Below are 12,194 nucleotides of genomic sequence, written 5' to 3'. Positions count from 1 at the left end.
TCCCTTTGAGAGGTGAGCTAGCATGTTCTTCATGAGTGGCAAGGGATAGATGTTGTTCACACATACTATGTTCAAAGATCTATAATCCATGCATAAGCAAAGAGACCTGTCTTTCTTTTTACGAAACAGCACTGGGGCCGCCATTTTTGGTCTCGCCAGCTGAATGAAGTCTCATGCCAAAGTTTTATCTATGAACTTTTGCAATTCCTCTAGCATTCAGAGGGTCATCAAGTAGAGTTTGCGCTTGGACAGCTTAATCCCAAGGACGATCTGAATGGCGCAGTCTGTGGGACAGTGGAGGGGCAACTCATTGGGTCGCTCTTCACTGAACACTTCAGCTAGGTCCTGATATTCTGTGGGCGCACCCTCCAATCTCTGATCACTGACAGCCACCACCACTTCAGATTTTCTTTTGCCTCTGGTACCGCAGTGCCTGCCTTGTGCTTGGGGATTCCCTTTAGGGAACCTCAGTTCTCCTGTCCTCCAATTCACCCGTGGGTTCCACTCCCTTAACCATACCATTCCTAAGATCAGAGGCCACCCCATGCCGGGGGGCATTATAAAAGTCAAAATCTCAGTGTGGTTCCCCCATGGTAAGTTCTATTGACCGTGTGGTGAGGGTAGCCAGGACACCCCCTGAAATGGACACATCTAGTTGGCCAAACGAAACAGGCTTCTTCAGTCTCCTCAACAGGTATTCCCAAATTCCCCACTAGAGTTGGGCTTATCAAGCATCTGGTGTAGCCCGAGTTCAATAGAGCCTCCAGGGCTACCTTCTACTCCATCCCTGAGCTTAACAGTTCTATGGGCCTGGTGAGGGGTGCTATGGGTCCACTTACCAGAGGCTCATCATCGGAATTGCTGTTGGACATCTCTGGTCTCTTCTCTGGTGGGGTTGGAGTTCCTCCTCCCAGGTTTTCGGAGGGTTGGAACTCAATGATCTTGGTGCTTTTCATCACAGTTTCCCTGGGATGCTGGGGAGTTTCCCCAGATTTCCTCCTCCAGGCCAGTCTAGCTTTCTGACTAGGGTCTTTGAATGGCACTCTGTAGCTCAGTGATCTTTCTTAGCACACTTGAAGCAGGCAGTTGAGCATGGCGCTGCCACTTAGGTTTTCATCGCCTCTCTTTTCTTCTCCGGTGGGGAGCATTTCCACCCCAACCAAACCAATGCTGATTTCGGGCTTGGTGGATCTCTGCCTCCTCGGCCAGGATACACCATTTGTGGAGGTAGGCAGGGGCTCCTCAGGCAATACAAACATCATAGAGGTTGTCATTCAGCTCTTTGAAACAGCTCATCAAAATTTCCTCCAGTCAGTTGAGATGGCAAGCCAGGTCTCAGAATTCCTTGGTATACTTGGTCACCGGGCATCGCCCTGCCTCACCATTTTGATGCAGTTCCTAACCTTCTGGTCTGCTAAGGGATCCTCGAATCTCCATCTCAGGGCACCCATGAACTGGTTAAAGTTCCAGAGCTTAGGGGCATCAGCATTGTGCAGGGTCACCATCCAGCAGGCTGCTGCACCTTCCAGGGCTATGGTTACAATTCTGACCCGCGTGCTCTCACTGGGGATCTCCCGGCTATATTCATGCATGTAGCTCAGGACTTGGGCCAAAAAGAATCCCAGTTGCTGAGGATCTCCATCAAACTTCATGCCCTGGGGGGGGTTTCCAGTTGAAGTGGCAATTTACTCACCTTCTGGCCCTGTGCAAATCAGCCCTGGCTGGGATAGCTTGGGCTGGGGTCGCTACTGTGGTTACAGTCCCTGCAGCTTCTGCGGCACTGGTGGTGGGTTCACTCTCCCCCCTTTCCTCTTCCTCCTCCAGCCTTCTCTCACCTGAGCCCCGGCAGGGATCTGCTTCTTCCTCTTTGAGGTTTTTGAAAGCTGCCAACCATCAGGCTTATGGCTTGTTTAAGGAAGCAGCTGAACTGGGTCAGTCTCTCATCTTCTTTGTCATTGAGGTTGGGTGACCATTCCATCTGTTAGAGTTTTACAGCTTTCCAGCACAAAAATAAGCCCCAAAAATAAGCACACATTCAAAATGAGCAGGAGGCATAGTTTAGAAAAACTTTATCTATAAAATATATATAAACATGATACATAGTTTCATTCAGCTCTGAGAACATCAACAACTCTTAACTTGGAGATCAGAAAAACAACAAAGAGAAGACACACCCAGACCTAGGCTGGATCACATGCCTCACATAGCCAATACTGTGTCTTAATCAAAAACAGTTCTCATTGGCTGGTTTGTTGCTATGGCTATTTCAGTTCATAAAATTTCTTACACAGTGACACCATCTCCCACTTCCACCCTGGCTGGGGGTGGGTCACTTTCTTGGACCTTCCTTCCCAGTCCTCTTTCTTTCCTAAGCCAATCAACCATCTGTTTTGCGAGGTTCTCCCCCATCTCTATTTCATCAGCTGAGCTGGAGGAGTTGGAGCTGCTGTCACTTGGGCAAGCCTTTGGGGGGGGGCTCCACCCAGCGCTCTCTCTCTCGCTTCTCATGGCCATGATTAGACATCATTTGCATGGTCCCTGCAGTATGGGTTTTCTTCCCTCCAGGTTGACCACTATGCAGATCCTGCCTAATGTAAGGACTTGCCTCAAATTAGACCTCCCAAGAAAGCAGAACTCTTGAATCTTGCAATGTTTCAATGGGAACTTTTATTGGAAGGTATTGATAGCAGGAAAGTAAGGCAGGATCTGAGGATTTCCCATGTTAAATGATAGATTAAAAGAACCCAGTCAAACCCCATCCCAACAATCCATCTTGCCGGTTGAAACAGAAGCAATCCATAGGTGTCAAATTGTTGTGGGAAAGAGCAGATAAGGCGCTACTCTCAAGGTTGTCAGGTCTCTCTGCGGCTTCATCCCTCCACCTGGAGATAAGGCAGATGGCCAGAGGCACATTCCATTCTTACCCCAAGAAAGATACATCAAAGACAAAGGAACAAAGCAAAGGAAATACATTGCAGAATACCCATAGATCCCCCTCCCCCTTTTGGAATGGCAGAAAATGAGAAAGAAAAATAGGAAAGAGAAGAAATAGGGGTTCTGACACCTTCCTTTCTTTTACTTCTGAAGCCCCTTCATTGTTTTGCATATTCTTCCAAGCCTATATTTCTTTTGGGCTTTAAACTTTCTAACAATCCTTCTGCAGTTCTTAGCCATCTTCCATTTCCTATATATGTCTTTTTAATTCTCATCTCATTCAAAAGGTCTGCGCACATGCTACAGTGATTTTCTAAGTTGGTCACAATGTTTTTCTTTTTTTTACTTGGAATTAAACTTTTACTTATGGTCGGACCAAGCCTTTATTTTTTAGAAGTTATGTAGAATAGATTACTGGAAGAAAAGAAACATGCTTATTTTCAAAAACAAAGGTAGAAAAAGAGGAGGGGGGGAATTATGAATCATGTGGTGTGACATTGATATCAGGGGAAATTCCAGAGCAGATCATATGTGTCAGCTCTGTTATCACACCACTTCAACTTTGTTTAAATGGCATACTGCCATAAAAGAGGGGAGAGGAGAGTAAGGGAAGGGAATGAAGGGATGGGGATAACAGGTACCAGAGGTGCCAATCAGAGACAACAGTTGAGAGATCCAAGGACACAAGCATGAGAACAGAATCCAAACACCGACCAAATAAGTGACAAACTTTAGGACTGTTACTAAAACACCTAGCTTGTCAATAATTGCAGGGGGGAGGGGGAGCTTGGGATCCACAGGTGTTCCTTATCAGTGTGAAAGCTGAAGCTGCTGAAGAAATGTTTTGGTGAACCGAAGGTTTCTTCTCATAACAACTGCTGGGAGATTAATTGGACAATTGACCTGAACTGTCAGGGAGAGAAAGCTTTACTCTTTTTTGGTAAACATCATGTTGTCTTGGTTAGTATTAAAAAACAATCAATAACAATTCATTTCTATAATTCTATAGTCCATAGTCCTCTTCTTCCAATAATATTCTCTTTAGCCAACCTTAAATTAATACAGTTCTTATTTAAATAAATGACAATTAATATAAACATTTTTCTCATATTTTTGCAAATAATAACCACATCAGTGTAAAGCTTCTTTTCATTGATCATCTTGATTACCTCATCATAAATCCTGTTTACATTCTTATTTAAATTTGTTTTCCCTGCAGTATTCAAAACATTCTTACTGGTTAAGATTTTCTCAAAATTAGTTACACTTAAGTATTTAATTTTTTTTTCTCCTACAAGCCATCACATTTTTATATTTCTCATACCTTAAGAGAAAATAAGAGCAAAAAGGGAAAAAAAGACAAAACAAAGAAAACATTTCTTTTATATAAACCATCCCAACATTTTTATATTTCTCCTGTAAAAAAAAAACCCCAAACACAAAAGAAAAATGATAGAAGACATACTATATTACTTTAAGGGCTCATCCATCTTAAACTAATTTCCATTTATATTCAAAATCTTTCTCTTTCTTTAACCATATTCCAACAAATATTTAATTTTTAAATACTCCCTCTGGTAATTCCCATCATCTAATTTCTTGATTCTCACTTTAGCCTCTCTTTTTTTGCCCAAAATCTTTCCTGTTCAGCATGCTTCGATGAGTCAAAGACTCATTCCCAAATGTCTTCTTGGGTTTTTTTCCCCAAGAAATCAGTTTCCAAATAGAAGAGAGAACTTACCCAGTTCCAAACACATTGTTTACAGTCAGCGTGAAGGAGTACTTTTGGACTTTGGTTGCTTATAGCTTGGGCTTCACTCGGAAGTTGAGCTAGCCTCTTCTCCTCTTGGTTTCTGGAGGGCTTTTCCCAAACCGATCGGATCAACCGCCATCTCTCTACAATCAGTGGGACTTTCCTCCTTCTGTGTTGCCTCTACAGGGCAACTTCAGCCCTATTTAGGGTCTCCTGGCCGGTATGTTAAGCCTGATTAAAGTTTGCATTAGAAAGCACAATGTCTCTGGTGTTTTACTTCATTGGGCTTTTCAGCTGGGATTTGACACTAAGCTAGCTCTCCTTTCAACTTAATTCCATTAAGGGGTCCTGAGCCCCTGCATCCTTCTGGTAGCCTCCAGAGGGGTAGTAAAGACTCTGGAGAAGATGCCTGATATGGAGTAGCCGGCTGGGACTGGGTCGGGATCAATCAGTGAGACCCTAGCTGGGGCCGAAAGCAGTTTTGAAACCCCACCAGCATCAATGTGCCCCAAGGAAAGGGTTGAGTGGAAGGAGCCAACCTCGGTCCCTGAGTGGATGGGTGGAGCAATCGTTTTCAATTGACCCAAACTGGAGAAGTGGCGAGAGGGAATGTGGAAGGTGATCATAGCCAAATTCCCATTGGGCTACCCTCTGAACCAGCTCGAGGACTGGAGTGGTAGGAGCAGAGAGCCTTGGAATGGCCAGCACCAAGAGAGCGTTACTTGCTGGTGTGCGGCAGCTGGTGGATCAGCTGAAGCAAGAGTTCAGCAGCCTGGAGTCCAAGGAGGAGATCTGGTCCCACAACAGGCTCAGTTCCACTCCCAGCACTGACATCGGTCCTTTCACTCCAGCACTTAGCGGGAGCTATGGCTGCACTGGTTGGAGGAACAGCTAGCCTGCAATTGGAGCCATCTCTGCAGCCTGGCCCCAATCCAGGTCTGAGGGCTTTCAGTCCACCATCAGCGCCTGGTCCTTGACCTAGGGGAGTAGACTGGTGACCATCACCAGCCCCTGGCTATGGAGCTCATCCATGGATGTACCTGTATGGCAGATCTCCATGATGAGGGTGCTCCTGAGCTGACTGATCCAGATTCATTTCTCTGCAGCCTTAGAGCCCAATTCAGAGACCCCACGCAAACCTGATAATGAGAGGCAGAGGTCCAGAACATCAGACAAGGAACCAGGCCCATGGCAGAGTACATTAGAGATTTCAGGAAGATTGCAGGGAAGCTGAGACACTGGCTGGAGCAGCTCCTAGCCCAATATTTCTGAGAGGGTCTGAGCCATGACCTACTTCATCTGTGCCTGGCCTGAGGGATCCCCAGACCGGCTTAGTGACTGGTACCAGATGGTTACCACTGTGGACCTGGTGGTATACAAGGGCCATAGAGGCTTCAGACCATGGCCGAAGAAAAGTCAGGAGAAGTGCACTTTGGGGAGAAAGCAGCAAGTGGCAGTGTCTCTGGTCACTGCAGAATCATCTGGTCACGTATCCCTCATTTGCTTCCACTGTGGCCAGGAGGCCCATAGGGCTGTGACGTGCTCAGCCCCAACCTCCTGAGTGGATCCCATGATCCTGACTCCCTCAAAGCCAAAGAAACCACCAAATAAAAGGAAGGAGAAATCGTGAGTGGCAGCCCAAGTCATTGAGGTCTCCCCCCCAGAAAGCAAAGGGAAGGGAATGCCGACTGAAGAGAAACTGCTGATGACCCTTTATGACAGCAAGAGAGAGGGAGAGGACAACCCAATGGTGAGTGGACCTGTCAACCACGTTGAAGTTAGAGTGGACATTGCAGCATCCCAATGTAGTAAAGCCCTTTGTAGACTCGGGCAGCACCCGTTGTCTTATTAGCCAAGCAGCAGTGCAGAGACTATGTCTACATGTGAGGAACCTTAGGAAGCCTGTGAAATTTTATAAGGTTGATGGCACTCTGATAGGGGGCAAGGCAGCTTCCCTTTGACAGAGCTGGTACAATTAGAGCTTGGGGACCAACAAGAGACTATCTGCTTTATGGTCATCCCAAAGATGGCAGAGGATATGATCTTAGGCCTAGCTTGTCCTATGTGTGTGGGCCCCGGATCTATTGGGGGAGAGCCTCTAAATGAATGATTATGAGGAAGCAGGACCCAAGCCCCCCTGACAAGAAAAAAGAACAGCTTAAGAACTAGAGGGCGAGGAGAACCCCTGAGCATAGCAAGGGAGCATCAGAGAAGGGGGAGGAGCAGCAATCCATCCTGAGGGAATACTGAGATCTCATGGAGGTAATCAGTAAGAAAGAATGTGATGTCCTGCCCCTCACCGCCCCATAGACTGTTTGAGATCCTGCCCAGAGCGAAACTCCCAAAACTGAAAATGCACTCCATGACTCCAAAGGAGATGAAGGAGCTGAGGAACTACATTGATAAGATCATAGTGAGGGGTTTTATCCAGGCAGCGAAATCTTGAGTGGCAGCATCAGTGCTATTTAAAGAGAAGAAAGATGGGTCACTGAGATTATGTGTAGATTTCCGTGGGATCAACAGAGTGTGCATGGAAAACATACAGTATACCTGTTCCCTTTCATGAAAGAATGTTGGGATATTTAGCCAAGGGGAAAATATTGATAAAACTAGAACTGAAGGAGGCGTACTATCAGGTGAGAATCAAGGAAGGTGACAAGTGGAAGAACTGCCTTCAACTGCCCCCTTGGGAGCTACCAGTTTAAAGTAATGCCTTTTGGACTGCAGAGTCCCCCTGCTGTATTTATGCAGCTCATAAACAAGGTGCTACATGAGCATTTGATTTTGATGTATCTGGAGGACATCCTCATTTACACTGAGACTATGGACAAACGCGTGAAATTCATGCAACAGGTGCTTTAAAAACTGTTCGATGCTATAAGCTGTCAAAATGTGAGTTTCACAAGACTAGCCTGGATTACTTAGGCTACCAAGTGTCGTGCAAGGAGGTGGAGATGGACCCAGGGAAAGTAAAGTCCATCTTGGAATGGCAAGCCCCTAGCAGCTGCAAACAGCTGCAAAGCTTCCTAGGGTTTACAAATTTTTACAGGCAATTCATCCCCTCCTTCATCACAATTGCCTTACCCATTACTATTGAAAATGGGGAAAGGGGAGGGGGAGCCCGGGCCGAATCAGCTCTTAAACTGGACAATGGAATGCCAAGCGGCATTCAAAAAACTGAAGGGGCCGCTCATGGCTGAATCAGTTTTAAAGCACCCAAACCCAGAGGAGCCATTTGTGATCCAGACAGATGCCAGTGTGTAGCTGTGGGAACAGTCCTCCTCCAGCAAAATAAGGAGGGAAATTTACAGCCATGTGCATACACATTTCACAAGCTAAATGAGACAGAACGGCAATGAGCTATGTGGGAGGAGGAGGCTTTTGCAGTATGGTGGGTGCTACTAACATGGAGGCAGTTCCTATAGAGGGAGGCAAAGTCCCCTTTGAAGCGTGGGCTGACCATAAAAACTTAGAAGCCCTGAAGACCCCCTGCAAGCTTTCTCCTAAGCAAGTCCGATGGGCGCAATACTTCAAAAGATTTGATTTTGAGTTAAAGTACACTCCGGGGTAAAGAAAAATCTTTGCTGATACCCTGCCCTGCATGCCCCAGTACAAGAGTACTCGAGAGGAGGTGGTGAGCTCCATTGTTCCCAGCAGACAACAAGCAGCACAAACTACAACCAGGCAGCAAGTGAAGAGAAGCTCACCTCCCACCGATGTGAGGCAAGGGCTGCAAGCTGATGTGTGATTTGTGGCTCATCAAAGAAAGTTGACCATGAGGGATGGGTTAGCATGGAAGGGGGACAAACTGTATGTCTCAGACAGCTTGAGACTGCAAGTTTTGCAACATAGTCATGATGCTAAATAAGCAGGTCACTCTGGATTCCTAAATACATTGCAACTTGCTAATCACCAGTTCTGGTGGCCAAAAATGAAGAAAGACATTGAGAGCTATGTGAGGAGTTGTGCGATTTGTGTGGCCAGTAAGAGACTTCCAAGGAAGAGTCTGGGACTATTGCAGCAGGTGGCTGATCCGACCAGACCTTGGAAGGAGATAACCATGGACTTTATAGTGGAGCTACTGGAGAGTGGGGAAAACACCGTGACTTGGACTGTGATAGACCTATTGTCAACTTCTGAAATGATCCTGGCTGAAACCATCCTCGTCATTCAAAGTTGCCACAGGTTGGGGAGAAGGGGGGAAGGAAACAGACTAAACATAGAATGGTCCCGTGGGAACCAAGGTCATTCCCACAGAAGCTGGAAGGTGGAGAAAAGGAGTTTATTGCTTTTACTGGGTAGTGTAATAATCGCATAGCAAAGGGGAGGGAATTGTTACATTTAGCTACATTGAATCTTCAAGGGGAATTTTAGAGTTGGTTTCATTTCTGACCATACCAATACTATGTATCCACTAAACATGTACTTTATGGAAACTTCAAGCCTCAGAATTCTGATTTATTTGGTTTCATTAGATGGAATCTTGACATTAAACTAACTCTCAAAACTTTTTCATTGCTCTAAGACAGAAGGCTATTGAAGAGTGATCTTCAGGGTCCTGAGCCCTGACTGCCTACCCAATGCTTTTGGGCAGACAGTAAAGACTCAGGGAAGACTCCAGGATGGAGAAGAAAGGGGAAGCAACTGCTAATCCCAGTGCCCAGTTCCACCAGCTGTGGCTCAACCGAATGTCCATGCAGACAAGTCTGACTGGCCAGCAGTGCAGGAGGAAGCTCTAGCCATCAGGGATCTTTACTGAGCAGAGGAAGACTTCCAGTGCAGAAGTGTCCCCATGACTGCTGAGGCTGAGTTCCCTTTGGTCTCTTCCCATAACCCTCTATCCCTTATGCCAAAGTGGAAGGTGAAGAGGGTAGCCAGATGGGATGAGTTGGGGGAATGCAAATACCTGACGAGAAGCTGAAGGAAAAGTTGATCACACGGTATGAGGTCTCAGCTGGAGCTGAGGCCAGAGCAACACAACTACTTCCTGCCCATTGGACCCCGAGTCCAGTTGTCATAGCCCCTGCAGACTCCCTGCTTCCCAGATCAACAGCAGTGTTAAGCCCAGCACCCAGACAAAGCCCCCCTCCTCCACAGCAGTGAGCTGCAAGCCCAGCAGGCCAACCAAGAGGGTTCCAGAGATGGGCTCTGTTGTGTCCTGAGCCTGAAAAAGCAGGCTCGGGATGTTGCAAGAGTCCCGGTCATTTGCAAAAGCTGCCCGGGACCAGACTGAGTGGCGCCGGCCTTGCGCGCATGCGTAAGGCGGGAAAAGACCGCCTTGTGATTGGTTGGAAATGCCCGGGGATCAGAAGGTATAAATAGAGGCCTGCGTGCCTCTGCTCGGGTTGTTCGTAGTTTGGAAGCAGAGAATAAAGACTTGTTAGAAATGCTTCGTCTCAAGCGCCATTATTCTCCGGACTTAACACTGGCGAAGAAGGTGGGATTCAGTCTATACAGCTAGGGAAGCTTGAAGACTCATCCAAAGAAGTCCGGAAGAGGAAAACGGCGTGGAAGTCAGCGTTTATCCTGCCAGTACGAAATCGCTGGAGGGTGCGTGCGGCTGAAGAAGACTCTGATCCTCGATCATGGCGAAAGTTGGGCGTTTAGCGGAATTCGACGTCTCTCACCCCGAGAGGTGGGAATCATACGTTGCAAGAGTCGAGACTTACTTCCGCGTAAATCAGATAAGGGAGGAAGGCTTAAAGGCTGCCACAATGTTGTGCGTTTGTGGGCTAGACGCCTTTGAGATCGCCGAGAACCTAATCGCCCCGGCCTCACTGGAAACGGTGTCATACTCCGATCTGAAGAAAGTTTTAAAGGAACACTTCCAGCCCAAGCAATCTGTCATGGCTTGGAGGCACACATTTCAACAGAGGGATCAGCGAGCTGGGGAATCAGCAAAAGAATACGTTGCAGCTTTGAGAAGAGCAGCTAGACCGTGTGATTTCAAGGACTTAGAGGAAAGACTGCGTGATCATTTTGTGTGCGGACTGAGGAACAGAGACTTACAGCAGAAGCTGTTCGCCATGGAAGATGTCTCTTTCCAAGATGCTCTGCGAGAGGTTTCAGCAGAAGAANCTGCAGGTGGGGCGGTCAAGAACATGCGGCCTAATCGAAGCGCTCCAGAGACCGCCACCATCCACAAGGAAGACGTGCGAGAGGATTCGGAAGAAGATCCTGAAGAAGAGGTGGACAAGCTTTACCAAGCAGCTGGGAGGAGGTCCAAAGATCGTCAGGACAAGGGCCCAGCTGAGCTTTGTTGCCTCAGATGCGGTGGACACCACAAGCGAGCGGAATGTCGGTTCCGTTCCGCCATTTGCCGAGCGTGCGGAAAGAAAGGCCACATTGCTGCAGTCTGCCTGGGTCGACAGAAGGTACAACCGAAGGAAGAATTGAATCTGAAAGGTACCAGGGTGCCCAGTCAAAACAGGGTGGGGTTCTGTGCAACACGCCGGAACATTTTAAGAATAGGCACATGGGACTTCCGGTTGGCTCGGTGGCTGCCGAAGGAGGTTGTTTGACAGCCTCCCGTCCGGGACTGTGTAAAAATCGCCAAAACAGCGTGTATCAGCTGTTTGGCGATTTGAAACTTCTCTCCGGGCAAAGGAGAGAAGGAGAGCTTACTCTGGAGTAGGAGTCGAGTTCCCTAGTCTCCCTGGGTGCTCCCAGCGAGGCAAAGGTGAGAACTCCTCCGGAGCTCAGAGTTCCTCCACAGATCGGGACGTCTTCGCTATTAGCGAAGCCAGACGCCGTCTCCACCTCTGATGTTTTTTCTGAATTTAATTGTGAGTACTTTCAACAGATGGAGCTAACTAGGAAACTTGGACTTTTTATAAAGAAATTAAAACTTTGACTCAGAAGATTAAGTACTCTTCTCAAATGATTGAAAATTGAAAGTTAACTTTTGGAGGAAAAAATGGCTGCGGCTTAGCCGCTTCTTTGTTCTAAAGAGACACTTTCACTTTCCTTCCGGTTGTGGATTGCTACATTGTTAAGACTGTAAAGAATTCTCAAAAAATAAGGAAAAATTAAAGTAAAATCTGTCTGATCTTCAGCTGCCTTGGACTGTATATTAAGACTTTTCTTAAACTTAAGAATGGCTTCTAAATGAGGTGTAGCCCCTGCAGCACTTAAATCAGCTTTTTCCTCTCCAGCTGTACAAACTACGCAACAGAGAGCTAAAACTCCTCCACCCTCCTCACCACCTTATATTACTTTGCCCTGCCTGAGCTGGCTGACGTGATAGCCGGGGTGGCGGTTGAGACCCCTAGACTTATAGTTATGGGGGATCTCAACCTGCCATCGGCAGGCGAAACGTCAGCGGTGGCTCGGGAGTTCTTGGCCTCCATGACGACCATGGACTTGACCCAATTAGTTCATGCACCCACTCACACGGGAGGACATACACTGGATCTAATTTTTGTCTCTGGCCAGTGGCAGAGTGATCTGGAAATGGGGGAGATAATTATAGAGCCTTTGTCATGGTCAGATCACGCACTCCTTAGGA

The sequence above is a fragment of the Protobothrops mucrosquamatus genome, unplaced genomic scaffold (assembly GCF_001527695.2).
Source record: "Protobothrops mucrosquamatus isolate PMUCROS unplaced genomic scaffold, P.Mucros_1.0 scaffold2160, whole genome shotgun sequence".
Taxonomy (NCBI): Eukaryota; Metazoa; Chordata; class Lepidosauria; order Squamata; family Viperidae; genus Protobothrops; species Protobothrops mucrosquamatus.
This window is presented reverse-complemented; position numbering follows the sequence as displayed.